This window comes from Loxodonta africana, chromosome 11 (assembly GCF_030014295.1).
Source record: "Loxodonta africana isolate mLoxAfr1 chromosome 11, mLoxAfr1.hap2, whole genome shotgun sequence".
NCBI lineage: Eukaryota > Metazoa > Chordata > Mammalia > Proboscidea > Elephantidae > Loxodonta > Loxodonta africana.
Genome location: NC_087352.1, coordinates 45,561,960 through 45,578,777, shown reverse-complemented (window position 1 = coordinate 45,578,777; position 16,818 = coordinate 45,561,960). Strand labels below are relative to the sequence as shown.

The window sequence follows — 16,818 nt, the reverse complement described above, 5'->3', positions numbered from 1 at the left end:
AGAAGGCAGAAACAGATAGGAGCTGGTTGAATGGACACGGGAAATCCGGGTGGAAAGGAGGACTGTGCTGTCACATTATAGGGAGAGCAACTAGGGTCACATAACAATGTGTGTAAAAATTTTTGTATGAGAAACTAACTTGAACTGTAAACTTTCACTTAAAGCACAATAAAAATTCAGAGAGAAGGCTTTCACTAAGATAGCCAATACTGTAAAATTCAATGGCCATTTTTTAGTTTTCCTCTTGAGTTCTCCATTCAATTTGTCCTTGTTGACCACACTTACTTTTTCTAGTAGCTCTCATCCCTTGGTTTCTGTGAACATCACTCCTTCAGTTTTCCTTCTACTACTCTGACCTATGTAGAAGGGTCTCTGGTCATTCAATTTTGGAGTTACTCAAAGTTTGTTCTTATGTCCTCTTGTCATCTCACTCTTGACTTCCAAGCAGTTTAGTTCATAACCTTGAATGTCAGTTATTACCTGTGCAACAGATATTTCAAAGACTCTCCAATTGAGTATGTCAAAAACCAAACTCACTATGTTCCCTCTAACCTTTGTCTACTACCCTCCTAACTTCCTTAGTGTTCATAATCTCATGTGATAGCACCACTTTCCACCCACGTATGTAAGTCAAAGAAGCAGGAGCCATTCTCTGTACTCTCCTTTTCTTTCCATACTTAATCCAGCAATATTATTTTATGTTTCATGAATCCATTCATTTGTCTTTATCCCCACTGCCACCCAAACCCATTGCCGTTGAGTCATTTCTGACTCAGGACAGAATAGAACTGCCCCATAGGGTTTCCAAGCAGCAGCTGCTGGATTCGAACTACCATCCTTTTGGTTAACAGCCAAGCTCTTAACTACTGTGCCACCAGAGCTCCAATACACTAATAGATCTCTTCATATCCATTCTGGTTATTCAGTGATCCTTTCCTCCAGTGTAGCAAGAGTATTGCTTTTTTGTTCTGTTTTCCTTTTTTCAAAATGTAAATGTGATCCTTTTACTCCTTGTATAAAACCCTTCCATGGTTCTCCCCAGCCTCATCTTAACCGATATCAAAATCTTTATCACAAAGACTGGGCTCTGCCTCCCTTTCTAGCCTCTTCTTATAGATCTCCCTCTTGCTTTATTATATCACACCATATTGATTTTCTTTCATTTCAAATATCCTATGCCCTTACCTCCTAGAAAATATTCATAGGTGCGATTCCTCTCTGTACAATGCGGTCTACAACCTGGCCTCTGCTCTCTCTAATCCCATTGACTCCTAAAATCTCCTTAAGCTTTCAAGCACCACTTCTTCAGAGAAGTCTTCAATGCAGTCCAAGATAGAAACCAAAACCTTTACTTGTAGAGTTTGTAATTACATTTCGATTAATGCCTGTCTCTGTCACTTCACCATAGTTCCACGACAGTCGGATGGTGCTTGTATCCTTTTTCTCCTAGAACTACAACACAGCATCTATCTATACCTAGGCATTCAATAAGAATGTAAGTGTTGGTGCATAAATTATTTAAAATTATCATTTCTAAGGTGCGTTGGAATTGACTCCGTAGCAACTGTGGGATTTTTTTTTGTTTTTTAAGGTACATGCACCATGCAACTGTAGCCACTAGAGGTTGCCTAGCTTCTCTTTTCCGTTCCTCCGTAACATATACAGGACCAGTGAAGAGTTGGGGGACTTGAACGAAAAAAAACTTTTATTCTTAAGTGATCGCAGTCATTTAATATAAATACAATTGCAGTGATCTTCAAATGTCAGCATTCACATACTATTTGTTTTATTATTGCCAAGAACATGTATATTAAACAATATTATTACTATTTTTCTTTTAAATAAAATGGCATTTCGGTTTAGATGTATTTAAAAAGAAAACTTTGAATTGCTTGCCATCAGAAAAGAAACCTCCAAAATAAATGCGTAATTATTAAAATTAAAACAGACACATATCCCTGTACCAAGAAAAATTATCAAGCATACACTTGTGGAATGTTTACCACACACTGAGAAACAGTAAATCATTAAGCACTTACTAAAGCTTAAAGCGAACCAGACACATGAATTTAAAATGTTACTGTGATTATTTTAGGACGAGTAAAATTTAAAAATTATTTTTTTAACCAATAAAACATTTGGAGTACTTGGGAAAAAAGGAAATCTTTTTCACCACTAAGGTGTAAACTTAAATTACTATTCATAATATTCAGCTAAAACATTAACTGTAAAAGCTTAGTTCAATGTAAATCTTACAAAGTAGAAAGAACATTTTCCGACAATAGTAAGAATAAATTATAAGTAGAGATCAGCAATTTTTTAGACATCAGCAATTATTAATAATTCTTCAGTGCACTAAGGGACTCTAAGTGTAGGAGATTTCTAAAATTTCCCATTAAAAACCCATTGCTGTTGAGTTGATTCAGATTCATACTGACCCAATAGGATAGAGTAGAACTGCTCCATAGTGTTTCCAAGAAGCAGTTGGTGGATATGAACTGCCAATCTTCTTTTTAAGAGAGATGGAAATATATGTACAAACAACCCACTTCTACTCATGGCGCTTCCTGCCATTCACGAATCCCTCCCATTACTCCGTTCCTTCTGGCAAACTCAACTAAAATAAAAATCAGCAATCCCTTTTCCTAACAAATATCTAACATAATACAGGGCTGACTATTTTGATGCTATTTTCCTGTTATTAGGGATTTTTTTCCCATAGATTTTCTTCAATATATGGGACAAAAAAAAAAATGCTCTATAATCTCTATGAAATATTACTTTGAATTCTTGATACTTAAAAAAAAGGCCTTGCCTTCAAATAGATCCTGACTCATAGCAACCCTATAGGACAGAGTAGAACTGCCCCACTGGGTTTCCAAGGAGCAGCTGGTGGATTCAGACTGCTGACCTTTTCGTTTGCAGCTAAGGTCTTAACCACTGCACCACCAGGGCTCCTTGATGCCAACACTGTTTTTAAAAAAGCTTCTGGGAGAGGGGGAACCTCATCCAAATGCAAATTCCAGTTTATTAAGTCTTGGTAAACTGAAACTAAAGCATATGTTTAACTGTACCTTTACATCTAAACCAAGAAGCTGATCTAAGGTTCTATACAATGCTCTAATTTTTCCACAAAATGAAGGAGATACTTTATTGCTACAGTGTGATATGTAACTTACCTGATACTTCTACCTATTTATTTTGGTGCTTATTGGCAGCTCTAGGAAAGGGAATCTAAAATCTGTAAAAGTGACAATTTGTCAGTGTGTATGTGTTGAAAACAAGGTATCAAGAAAAACACTCAAATACTGTTGAGTGGAAAACATCCCCTAAACCACCTGACTATAATCAAGGAACCACACAAAAGATAAAACGCTGAGCTTCTAAATTTGATAACGCTTGATAAAGCAAATAACTTTCTCCAAAGCGTCCAGCTTTTAAAATAATAAAACCCTAGATTCTCGCCTAAATGTACGCCATCAGAAAGGCTGCAGGGCCTTTCAACACAGATTAGTTCAGTTGACTTGACCAGGTCACTGAACGTCTTTAGACTTCAGTTTACTTACCTCTCTAGGGATGGGGTGGAAACTGATTTTCAAGGTGTATTAAACCCTAAGTGTTTATTGAGCACCTAAGAGTGTGTTAGCCCAGTCGAGGTTATCAGAGTGTTCACAGGTGCGGGAAACTCCAGACCTCAGGGCCCCACTTGCCGTTGAGCGCCTTGTCCCACTGGTGGAGGACTGACCCCAGGAAGGCGCTCTCCCTGCGGTGCAAGCACTGGGTGCTGTCGCCAGGCCCCTAGGGGCAGCAGGCACATGGCAGGAGGTAAGGAAAAGGAAGCCAAGCCCTGACTCCTGCCCTGGACGCTTGCTACCTGGGCCGAGAAACGTCACCAACTGGCAGCAAACGCTGAGAAAGGTGAAGCTCCCGCGGGAGCGAGGCTGCAGTTTCGGTGTCTCGGCACTTCAGCCCCTGGATTTTACCTGGGGCTCACCCGGGTCAGGCCTGACTCGGGAATGGGGCATCCTCAGAGTCGAAGGCCATTAAAGCTCTCGGGCAGCGCCCCTTCTCACCCCCTAAACGCTAGCCAATAAGGTCTCCCAAGACACCACACAACCGTCCCTCCACCACTGAACGCCCCCAACTCCTACCGGTTCCGCAGCTGCTCTCGCGATACTTCTAGAACGAAGCCCCCTTCGCTCCACCCTCCCTCCTCCATCCACCAATCAGTTAGGAGTTGGGGGCGGGGTTTTTCTTTTGAGCAGGGAGCGGGGCCTTCAATCCTTGCGCTCTGGTGCTGAGAATGGGCAGGACTGAGGCGGGGCTCCGAGAGAGGTGGGGCCGCGAGAGGGGGAGGACACGCACGATATCTCGCGAGACTGGAGACCAGGACGATGCCTGTTTAGACGCGGCTAAGGCCGCGGGAGATGGTATTTCGGGATATTCTGCATCTGAGCCAAGTCTGGTCTCCAGTTGGGGAGGCGGGACCCGGCCAGGCCCGGCCTGTGGAGGCGCGCAGTGCCCGCTGTGGTTTAGGGGAGATTCAGGCCACGGCCTGTCAGAGCCAAGTCAGGGAGGCACCCACACTCCTGACAGGAACAGGATAAGATGACAGCGATGGCGCCTGGAGGTGGTTGTGCCGGCGGCGTGAATCCATTCCTCAGCGATTCGGCCGAGGATAACGACGAGGTAGTGGCGACTGAGGAGCGGCGGTTAGGACTTCGGCTGGGTTCTGGGGGTGCCCTGGATCCTAGCTCTGTGGGCTCCCTGTCGCCGCAAGATCCGTGGCTTTAGGGCGGCGCTGGGGAGCTCTGGGGAGACCCGGGCCCGACTGTCCATTGATGCGATCGCGGCTCAGGTGTTGCGCGATCATACTTGCTGACGGCCCTCGAGCTGCACACCGAGCTGTTAGAGAGCGGCCGTGAGCTGCCTCGGCTGCGCGACTCTTTCTCCAAACCGGGCAACTTCCAGAGGCAGAGCGGGACCCCGCCTAGGGTGGGAGAGCCGTGTTTCCGGGGAGTAGCTGCCCTTTGTTGCCTTTCAGGCGTCAGTTGCCTTCCAGTCGATTCAGACTCTTGATAACCCCATGTGTATCAGAGTAGAACTCCATACGCCTTTCAAGGCTGCGACCTTTCCGAAGCAGATCACCAGGCCTTTCTTCCGAGGCGCTTCTGGATGGGTTCTAACCACCAACCTTTCTGTTAGTAGTGGAACATTTAAGCATTTGAGCCACCCAGGGACACCAAATATATAGGTTGGGATATAAAGAAAGGTAAAACAAAGTTAATGTTATCACAGAGCGCATTTATAACCTGTAATAGGTACAATTTATGAATTATGACTTTCCTTGTCTAGACATATTCTATTACTTCATACAAATATTTAAGCATGTTTTACAAGCTTTAATACAAGCCTTAAAGAGTTTATATTTCTTGTAACATCTTGTAACCGGACTGTTCCAGATCTGCTTGGTGGGGCCATAGAGACTCGAAATGGGTGAAAGCAAAAGAAGAAGCTTTATTTGGTTGGCCAAGCAAAGGAGCACACTGGGACATCGCCAAGAAGGCTCCTAGAACAATAGCCCAAGGAGTTTGTATGTGTGAAGCAAATCGGATCTAGGGTCTGGACGAGCGCCTCCAGGTGGGGCCGGCTTGCTGATTGGTCTGGCCCAAAAAGGCGTTCCCAGAGCAGTCTGGCCTTTCTGCACTTGCTCAGCCTAAAAAGGGGGGAGCCTCTCAAACCAGATCTTAGGATCCGATCTTGGGCTTCGACCCCTCGCTTCTGAAAGCCTCTCCCTAATCTTGGGTCGCTAAAGTTTGGTTCCCTCCAGTGGGAGAATTCCGGGGTCACCCGGAGGACAGGGTAGATGTTTCTGTGCATGTCAGACAGGCCAGATCTAGTTCTTGCCAGTTTCAGCTGGTTCTGCAACCCCAGTCTTGTTTTCCTCAACTTGGCCAGAAACTGGAAGCATACCTAAATAAGGTGATAGGTTAAAGACAGGCAGTTAGTTCCTAACTCATAGAAGATGGCAGACACAGCCCTTTGCCTATTGAAGATGTGGGGCAGACTGCCGGTCTCTATCTTGACATCTAAGAGCGTTAAACCTGTTTACTTAGAATATCAGAAAATTTAGGTGGACCTGCAACTTTCAAGAATATTGGACGGGGAAATACAAAATAAGAATGATGCTTACTCACTTGGAACATTCATATGTACACTTTGACATGCCAACAATATTGTGTCGTGTATTAAAAATATTAGTGATGAATAACATCGATCTCAAAAATACAGGATAAAATTGCTTTAGATTTTTTAAATATTTTTGTCATTTAGGATTTTGAATTATGGAATGTCATATTAAACACTTCAAAACCTCCAGGTTTATGCAACTTTACTGAGAGTTTGGAGTGACTGGTAAAGATCTTGTGGATGTGCCCAGTGGAGTAGAAGAAGATGAATTAGAGGCCCTTAAACCAATTAGGCAACCTTCCTCTAAACTTTGAAACTCCTCGGTTTATAGAGGTGAGAGATAGCTAACTGGTTATGTCCATAAAAAGTATTTATGTAAAAGCATATGTAATGTGAGATCTTGAGTTGGTTTTTCTCACATTTTGATTTTAAACCTCCTTTTCTAGTACAGAAATTAGAGGATAAAATTAGTTTATTAAATCATGAGAAATGGTCTTTGATGGAGCAAGTCAGATTTGTAAGTACTCGATCATCATTTCAAAACAAAAACCTTAAAGTTTTCAAATTGGCAGATTATATAAATATTTTAATTGTAAGACACAATTTTTACACATTTTAATTGTAAAAGTGAAGGTTTTATAGTTGATTTACATATTTAATGTAATAGGAATTCTTTTTCTTTCCCAAGAAAGGATTAAATTATTAAAGTGATCTTACAATTGATTGTTTTGGAAACAAGGAATAAGATATTTTGACTTCCCCTGAGTTGTGTCAGTATCAATAACTCCTTCATATCAGTGTCGTGCATGTTTCCTGTTCATTATTTCATTTAATATTTACAATGAGTCTTTGGATTAAATGGAATTATCCCCATTTTGCAAATGAAGACAAGGAAAAGTGTTAAAATCTAAATTGTTTTATTGGATATGATCTTATTATGGAAAAGTAACTACCATTAATCCAAAACAGCATATATAATAAAAGGCCATTTGTATGCTTCATTGGTAAGAGTTTGTAGCTATGTATATGAAGCAAAAGTGAATGTGATACAGAAAAAATTAATTGTCGCCAAAGCATTTTCTATTAACGTGTTACAATTTTTAAAACATTAAACCCATTGAGATTTATACTATTGCCAATGTTTTAAAAATACAGTAATTTTTCTTTCTACAGGGAAATGGACTTCTCAGTTTTCTAGTGCTGCTATAACAGAAATACCATAAGTAGATGGCTTTAGCAAACAGAAATTTATTCTCTCACAGTGTAGGAGGCCGTTGTTAGGTGCCATGGAGTCGGTTCAGACTCATAGTGACCCTATAGGAAAAAGCGGAACTGCCTCATAGGGTTTCCGTGGAGCAGCTGGTGGATTTGAACTGCCAGTCTTTTGGTTAGCAGCTTATCTCTTAACCACTATGCCACCAGAAGGCTAGAAGTCCAAATTCATGGTGCAAGCTCCAGGGGAAGGTTTTGTCTTTGTCAGCTCTGGGGGAAGGTCCTTGTCATAAATCTTCCCCTGGTCTAGGAGCTTCCTCAGTCCAGGACCTCAGGTCCAAAGGACACACTCTGCTACTGGCTCTTCTTTCTTGATGGTAATGATGGCCCTCTCTCTGCTGGTTCTTTTTTTTTATATCTCAAAAGAGATTGACTCAAGATAAGACCTAACCCTGTCCATTGAATATTGCCTTGTTAACATAACTGCTTCTAATCCTGCCTCAAAGACTTACAACATACAGGATAATCACATTAGATCACAAAATGGAGGACTATCACACAATACTGGGAATCATGGCCTAGCCAAGTTGACACACATTTTAGGGGGACACAATTCAATCCACAACATTTTGCTAAAAAACGAACATTTTGCCATCTCAGTAATTTGTGATTCTGTTCAACCTGCTTTGGATCAGTCTTCCCACAAAGACTCTGAAGATAGTAGGCAGAATTCAGTTGTAAATAGTCAGACAAGGGAAAAAGCAAAGCTATTTATCTTTCAGAAACCCTGGTGGCATAGTGGATAGGTGCTACAGCTGCTAACCAAAGGGTCGGCTAGTTCAAATCCACCAGGCACTCCTTGGAAACCCTATGGGGCAGTTCTACTCTGTTCTACAGGGTTGCTATGAGTCAGAATCGACGGCTTTTTTTATTTTTCATTATCAGATGAAATGGATTCTACTAGATAATGTCCAGGGCAAAAAGCCAAGTCTATATTGGTATGTAAAGGTCACTTACTGGAAAATATAAATAAAAATTTGAAAATATTTTGTCCTTTCGAATTGGTTTACAAATAGGGATCTAAATTTAATGAGAGGACTTTGGTGCTTTGAGCTAGACTCTCACAGTCAGAAACGTAGCACGTTTCACGCTAATTATGATAGTGTGAGAAAGTTTAACCCTAGGCTTAACTTCTGTCAAAACAATTCAACCTTCAGAAATAAGCTATTAAGCATAACATGAGTCTACAATTAAAAAAAAAAACACTCCTGGTTAATGTTTTCCATCAGCAAGACAAAATATCCAGCAATTGCTACTTTTATATTGCCAGGAATTCCATGAGATTTCAGTAATGAAAAAAAAAATAGTAGAGCATTTAGTTTGCTGACTGTGAAAACGCAATAAACAATAAAATCACTAATAAGTCTTCTCCACTTGCCTTGAGCCCTGGAGGGTCAGAAACTGGCCAACAATCTAGAGTGGTTAAAGAGATGCCACCCGTATCTGTGATTCCCAACGCTAGCTGCTTCTAGCCTGGAGCAGATTGTAAATACAACTTATCACTCAATTAAGTATAAATTTCACATTCTTGGAATAGACTTACTGACACTGTTTACAACTTAAGGTCTTTTTTTAACGTGCTAATACCTGCTGTGAGCAGACCTCACAAGCAGAACCTCTGTGTTTTCACCTAGCAATGGGAGAAAAGATAATTCCCTTTGGATAAAGTTCTCGCAGATAGAGGGGATGCAAATTTTGTGTTGTTTTAAATTTGTTTTGGTTTAAAAAAAACTAAGATGCCTAAGATAGTATTATTGCATACTGAAGAAAATGACAAACACCTGCAAGTATTTTTCTACTGAAGCGTTAGTAAATTTAAATAAATCTTGGTTGTCTTTCTAGTGATAGAGTTTAGTAGTTACAGCTACTTGCAGATCTAGTGCTGAGAGTTGATGAATATTCCTGACGCCACCTGGAGATTCCCTTCAAGCTCAGCCAGAGCCCTGATTTGGGATGCGTCATACCGCCCCCACAGGACCACATTCTTCTCGTGGTACATGGGAAGCTGTACAGTGGGGAATAGATTGTTGCTGGTGAAACTATGAAACATCAGTGAGAAGAGCTGCCAGGTAACGGAAATGCTTTACTATGCTCTGCTCCAGACTTAATCACTATTTCCTGCATGCAAAACACAAAAAGGAAATTCTTTTATTCCTAGTTTAATCTGTAAATTCAAAATTCCAAGTGTAATTTCCCTTACGGTGCAGAAAATGCTATACATCAATATCCATCTTAAAGTTTATTGAGTCCCTAATGGGACTGTATGGCATACCAATCCATTTAGAGTTTAAAAAGAGTAAGAAATGGGATACACGTGCTGAATGGCAGCTTCAGCAACATCACATGAGACGGATTTTGGGTTTTTCCCATAGTTTGAGTTTCTTTGTTGTGAGCAGCTGTGCCAGGCCACTGACCAATCCCAGGAAGATGGTCATGAACAGGACCATTGCATAGTTGGTAATGCTGCAAAACGGGAAAAAGAAACATGTTGAAAACTGAGAGAACATCTAAGAGGAAAAGCATAAAATAATCCTATACCCATTAACAAAGGATTATCTCAGTAACATTTTAAGTCTACAAGACAGTTTTTGTTAACCACTGTAAGAATATTACATAGAGCAGAAAATCTTAACCCTTTTTGTGCCATAACCTCTTTGGCAGTGTGGTGAAACCTGCAAGTCCAGTTATAAATAATATTTGGAAATGCATAATATTTAAAATATACAAGAATACAAGTGATACTGATAACATTTTAAACAAATTTGTGATATATTAATATACAGTCATTCCTCGATATCTGAAAGGGATCCATTCTAGGGTTCCCCCCACCCACAGATACCAAAATTTAAGGATGCACAAGTCTATTACATAAAATGGCGTAGTATTTGCATATCACCTGCACACATCGCCCCATGTACTTTAAATCATCTCTAGATTACTTCTAATATCTAATACAATATAAATGTTATATAAGTAGTAGTATTACAGTTGAAGCCTTGCTCTGTAAGGTAGCCTCCCTCTTTGAGTTTCTTGAGCTCTTCTGGGAATGTGGATGCTGCCTGGGCATCAGCTGATGCCAATTCTCCCATGATCTTTCAGTTCTGAAGGCTTTACTGTTTTACAGAGCTAGCCAGCTATCTCTTACTAGCTTGGAACTCCTTCCTTTTGTTCTCCTCAGGCAACTCACACTTAGCCTTTGAGGGACTGCTTTGACTAGTTCATTGTTTTTTAGGAACCATTTTTTTACAGAAACGGGATAACATTAACACAAGTACCAAATGAAAAAACAGGACCGTAGATGAAAAATGCTCAAACAACAAGTCTTGGAGAGAGCCTGAGGATCAGTGAAATGGCGGGAGGCTACAGCAGGGTATGCCTACACATCACATCATCCTCATGGATTCAGTGTAGTACTCGGCACCTGGCAAATTCAAGTTTTGTTTTTTGAAAACTCCCCCCACCCCCTATATTTTGATCTGTGGTTTGTTGAATCCTCGGATGCCAAACCCATGGATACGGAGGGCTGACTGTATGTAATTCCTTAATAATGCATTAATCCACAAGATCTAGTGGCAGTCCTTACACTACTGTTACTCTCATGGCCAAGGTATAATGCCAGGAACACATTCCACAAGGACAATGTTGGAATGACCCCAACAGGGCTGATTTGGTTAGTGTCTCCACTTCCAGGCACACACCCATCCCACCCATTCACCCCACTGGATAAATTTGTATATAAAAGACAATGAAGACTTAATCTCTAGACAATGGACCACTTGTAGAAGGTAATATTTGATATACTAAAGCTCAAGTAAAATAAAGAGTACAGATCCTCATATGTCAATAGAATTTATGCTGTAGCTTTGAATTCCACATTCAAGTTAAGGTTATCTTTCTAGAAATGTCTTATGTGAAACCTATGAGTTTCTCAAATCCAAAATATTTATCACACTCCGTATGCATATGCACTGTGCTTTTTCACCTTACTAGCTTTGCTCATGTCCATTCTCTCTCCTATCCACTAAGACCTCTAATTGAAATTATGACCTGTTTTCAAGGGCCAGCTCAAATGCCAGACCTTGTACAATCTTTCCTTAGTCATTGAAGCTTGAAGTGAAGCTGCCTGTCTTCATATTCAGATGTCCTCTCTTACATGCTACCTTGTATTACAGTTATTATGTCTTATATCCTATGTTAGACCATTATCTCTCAATGCAAAGGCCATGCCTCATAATTCCAGGGTTGGAGTGTTCCTTACAAGTTATATATTAGAACCTTGAATTCAGTGCTTGGAAGCCCTGGTGGCACAGTGGTTAAGAGCTCAGCTGCTAACCAGAAAGGTCAACAGTTCGAATCCAACAGCCGCTCCTTGGTAAACCCTAAGGGGCAGGCAGTTCCACTCAGTCCTATAGGGTTGCTATGAGTCAGAATCTACTTGATGGCAATGGTAATAGGAAAAAAAATGTGCTTAAAATGCCTAAGCAATTTTCTAACAAAATCATTATCTATCTCCAGGAATAGAGCATCACTAAGTGAAAGAGGCAGTCCCATTCATCTCTCAGTAATTTACAGCATGTGAAAATGCTTTATAGCATTTTCTGCATGGGGATTAAGGAGGATAGGAGAGAGGCTTGGGCAGCCTACTGACACTATCACATTCAGTAGAGACATTCACTTAATCCCATCTGGTTTTCCCTTCCTCACTCCTACCCTCTACATTACTGACAGTCTGGAGCCTCTGGGGTCCTGCTTTCTCTTTCTTTTGGCAGTGCCAGCCTTTAGACTCTGGGCTGCTGCTTACTGTCTGATTATCCACCTTCTGATAATTTGTTGAGGTCACATTTGCTGATGGTCCTTCTCCTATTCTTTTTACTTTCATTAGTTTTGTTTATTTTATTGGAGTCTTGGGAGAGAGGAGACATTATTATCTTTGGTCTGCTGTTCTGACCTAGAAATCGGTGGATCTGATTCAGTGCAGCAATCTGATACTGGGTCCTACCACACACATCTGCAATTTTCCTAACCAAGCTCACAGTGACTAAACCAAAAGCCGAGCCAAGCCCATTGCCGTTGAGTGGTTTCCATCTTATAGCAACCCAATAGGACAGAGTAGAACTGTCCCATACGGTTCCCAAGGAGCAGCTGGTGGATTTGAACTGCCAACCTTTTGGTTAGCAGCCATAGCTCTTAACCACTGCACCACCAGGGCTCCTCATGGTGACTATTGCTGCTCAATCCTATGGATACTTTTATGTCTTTTCTCATACAATGTCTCTGTAACATCTGATACTGTATGACCTCCCTCTTTCCTGAGATGCTGTTCTCATTTCCACAGTACTATTCTCTCTTGATTTCTTCTGCCTTTCTGGCCACTTTTTTTTTTTTAATACATAATTGATATTTATTATCATCAGAATACCTATTTTAGAACAAGTTTTTTGTTGTTGACATTTTAACAATCTTCAGATGTAAGTTCTGTGACATAAATATGTTCATATTGTTCAACAATCACACTTTTCCATTCCCAAATTATACCATCACCTTTAACAAGCTTAGTGTCCCAAAGCATTGACTTCTCCTTTCCACTCCCTCCTGTGCCCACCCTTGGTAACCATTAATAAACTTTGGTCTCTATAGTTTATTATACCTTCTGGCCTCTTCTTTCAGTCTCATTTCCACAGTTCTTGTCCTCAGCCCTTAAATAACAGTGGCTTCTACGGCCCCATCTTAGTTTTTTTCTCACTCTATGTACTCTACCTAAGTCGTGTGGCTCAATGTGCTCTTCTATACCCCAAACCTGTGGTGTTCAGCCTCCCCTTATTCTGCAAAGCTGAAGTAGGTGCCTGACTATGATCTGTGGAGTGCCTCTTATGTGTTTAGCATATATGGAGCGTAACAGATTTGAATCAGATCCCAGAGTCAGGGAACCCACAGTCTGTTGGGGAGGCAGATATGTATGTAAATAACAAGCAGTAAGCTGCCTAAGAGGTATGAACAGAGGAGAGATGGTCTAAAGCAGTGTCTCACCCAAACCTAACACAATTCCTGGCAACACAAAGTGATGAGTAAATGTTGGGTAATGAAATAAAAAGTGGTTAAGAGCTATGGCTGCTAACCAAGTCGTTGGCAGTTTGAATCTACCAGGCGCTCCTGGAAGCCGTATGCAGCAGTTCTACTCTGTCCTATAGGGTCACTATGAGTCAGAATTGACTCGACGGCAATGTTTTTTTTTTTTTTTTTTAGTTTGTTTTTAAATGAAATAAAATAGGTCTGTCAAACTGTATGTTGTCTCTGAAATCAAAAACATAAAACGATCAAATCTATCTGCTTGGGTGTCATTGCCATTCAAATCACAATAAAGAGGAAACGGATTGTATTCAGATACAATGTAAATAACAAATATTATAGGTATCACATGTTAAAATGTTCCCATATTAAAGATTCTAAGAGTCAGACAACAACTATATAAAATTTAAGCCATCACAAAATTCAAACTGCCATATGAGTAGCTTCATTATTTTTCAAAAAGGAAAGGGAGAAGGAAAGAAGGAGGGAGGGCGGGAAGAAAATAAGGACAGAAGCTAACTAAGAGAGGAGGAGTGGGACACACAAAGACACCAGAGTGATCTACTCTGAAACCACAGATTCAGGTAGTTCCTCTCATACCTTCCTGCTGTTCTCTAGTTCTCTCTAGACTTAGTATCTATCTTCCTCTTCACATCATCCCAAAAAAACACTTGCTAATGTGCCAATACCAAACAGAAGGGAGGAGACGACAAGTCTCACCTTCAGAGGCTTAAAACGATTGCTTCTCGTTATACTTCCCTCAAAATCCCTTTGGTTTCTGCTTGGTATACTCAAATACCAAGTTACTCTTTCACTGTACTCTTAAAAACTTCTTTGTGAATATATACTATACCTTGTTCCAATGTCAAGCCAGCTGCCATAATCCTTGATCAAGAAGAAAAAATGCTGGAAATAACATAAAATATGATTCCATTAATTAAAAGGAACTTAGGTTCAATGTAAAAACAAAGCTGTGAATAACCAGAAATAAAAAAAAAAAACAAGCCAACTTTAATAAAAGACACTAAATGATACCAAAGATGTTAAGTGAAAAGAATCTGTATCATCCATCCATTCAACTAATGTTTACTGACTGTCTACTGTCTGCTAATCACTGTGTTAGGTCCTGGAGATAAACTCCTCATGAGGCATATGGTCTAGTGAATGATTCAGTCAGATTATCAGGTAATTATCCACATGGTGTGATGAATGTTACCATTGGAAAATACAGGTAATTATGGGCAATAGGAAGGGATATGCACCCCTGACTAGTGTAGAAGGGAAGGCTTCCCCAGGAAGGTGAAATCTAAATGAAAAGTAGGAATCAGGTGAAAGGGGATGTTGAGGAGATACAAGGAGTTAGTGTTCCTGGCAAAGAGAATGTTATAGGTATCACATAGTAAGTAACATATATAAACATCAAGTCCAGATAGAACTTGGCAGGGTCATGGTGAGGCTGGTATATAAAAAGCAAAGAAGGGAAAGGTAAGAAATGATGCCAGTCAAGTAAGCAGAAACCAGACTGCAAAACACTTTTTAACTTATATTAAAAAATCTGACTCTAAGAGTAATGAGGAATTGCTGAATAATTTTAAGCAAAGGAGAGACATGATCAAATAGAGCAATGTTTCAGAAAAATCATTCTAGCTGCAGGGTGTCAAATGGTTTGAAGATATACAAAAGGTAAAGCAGAGACCAGTTAGGATTCTGCTGCAGTAATATAGGAGAGAAATTTTGGTGGCCTGGATTAAGACAGTGGCAGTGGGATTGAGCCAACTGAAGGGATTCAAGAGAATGGATAAAATGGGCAGGAATGGGTTTAAGAGAGAAGGAAGAATCATCAACAATACCTGGTTTTCTGCCTTCAGAATCAGGGTGGATCGTGTTATGGATTGAATTGTGTTCCCTAAAAATGTGTATCAGCTTGGTTAGGCCATGATTCCCAGTATTGAGTGGTTGCCCACCATTTTGCGATCTGATGGGGTTATCCTATGTGTTCTAAATCCTAACTCCTATGATGTTAATAAGGCAGGATTAGAGGCAGTTATGTTAATGAGGCAGGACAAAATCTGCAGGATTAGGTCGTATTTTCAGTCAATCTCTTTCAATATATAAAATAGAGAGGATGGGGACCTCTTACTACCAAGAATGAAGAATGAGGAGGGGAGTGCATCCTTTGGACCCAGGGTCCTTGCACTGAGAAGCTCCTAGACAAGGGGAAGATTGATGAAAAGGATTTTCCCCAGAGCCTACAGAAAGCCTTCCCCTAGAGCTGGTACCCTGAATTCAAACTTCTAGCTTCCTAGGCTGTGAGAGAATAAAATTCTCTTTGTTAAACCCATCCACTTGTGGTATTTCTGCTATAGCAGCACTAGATAACACAGATAAATGGTAAAGCCATTTCCTGAGACAAGGAGCACAGGAGGAAGAGTAGGCTTGAAAGGAGGCAAACGGCAGTGGGTTTGGTTTTTGGTTATGGGTGGGCTGTCCGGAGCCTTGGTGGCTCAGTGGCTAAAGCGCTTGGCTGCTAACCAAAAGGTTGGCAGTTTGAACCCACCAGGCGCTCTGCAGCAGAAAGATGTAGCGGTCTGCTTCCAAAAAGATTACAGCCTTGGAAACCTTATGGGGCAGTTCTACTCTGTCCTAGAGAGACACTATGATTTGGAATCGACTCGATGGCAGTGGTTATGGGATGGGCTGTCCAAGTGGAGATGGCCAGCAGGAAAATGAAGATGAATTTGAATCTCTGGCCAAAGATTTGGTTAAAGATACAGATCTGGGAAGTCATCAGCATTTAAAAGGTAAATGACACCATAGGAGTAAATGAGAATATCCATGGAGAGAATTGAGTACAGAAATGTATGTAGACCCAAAAACCCGAGGTGCTTGGGATAAATAAAATAGATGACCCAGATCTAAATTAAATTCCATTTTGAATCAAGTTGCAATTTAGCCTAGAGTCTCTGCTCCTGCTCTTCTGACAATACCATTAGCTTCGTGTTTAACTGTAAGACAAAGGAGCTAGGGTCAAGATTTTAGTTCCTACAAGGAATTGTTTATTAAAAAATGTTTGTCAAGAATGTCTACGCAGTTTGTCCTAGGGAGAATAATTTTAGTCAACATTGTCCCAGGAAGTTAGGGAATAGAATTGATAATGAAAATGGGCCTGCAGGAGGGGCGGAGCCAAGATGGCGGACTAGGCAGACGCTACCTCGGATCCCTCTTACAACAAAGACACAGAAAAACAAGTGAATCGATCACATACATAACAATCTATGAACCCTGAACAAC

The 16,818-nt window shown here is 40.7% G+C and overlaps 1 protein-coding gene and 1 long non-coding RNA gene across 12 annotated transcripts in view; one reads left to right on the top strand and one right to left on the bottom strand.

The window, feature by feature from the left end:
* LOC100676115 (GPI ethanolamine phosphate transferase 1) overlaps positions 1–4,190 on the bottom strand; it is a 108,766-nt gene extending 104,576 nt beyond the window's left edge. For 6 of the 11 annotated variants that reach the window (XR_010323440.1, XM_064294439.1, XM_064294449.1 and 3 more), the window contains exon 1: positions 286–4,145. The gene's annotated coding sequence lies outside the window, so the exon portion shown is untranslated. The other 5 variants (XM_064294442.1, XM_064294447.1, XM_064294445.1 and 2 more) reach the window with 4 other exon arrangements.
* Positions 3,194–8,725, top strand: LOC135232846 (uncharacterized). The gene is made up of 2 exons (XR_010323441.1): positions 3,194–4,689; positions 5,463–8,725. It is a non-coding gene; the product is annotated as an uncharacterized LOC135232846 (long non-coding RNA).
* The last annotated feature ends 8,093 nt before the right edge of the window (positions 8,726–16,818 follow it).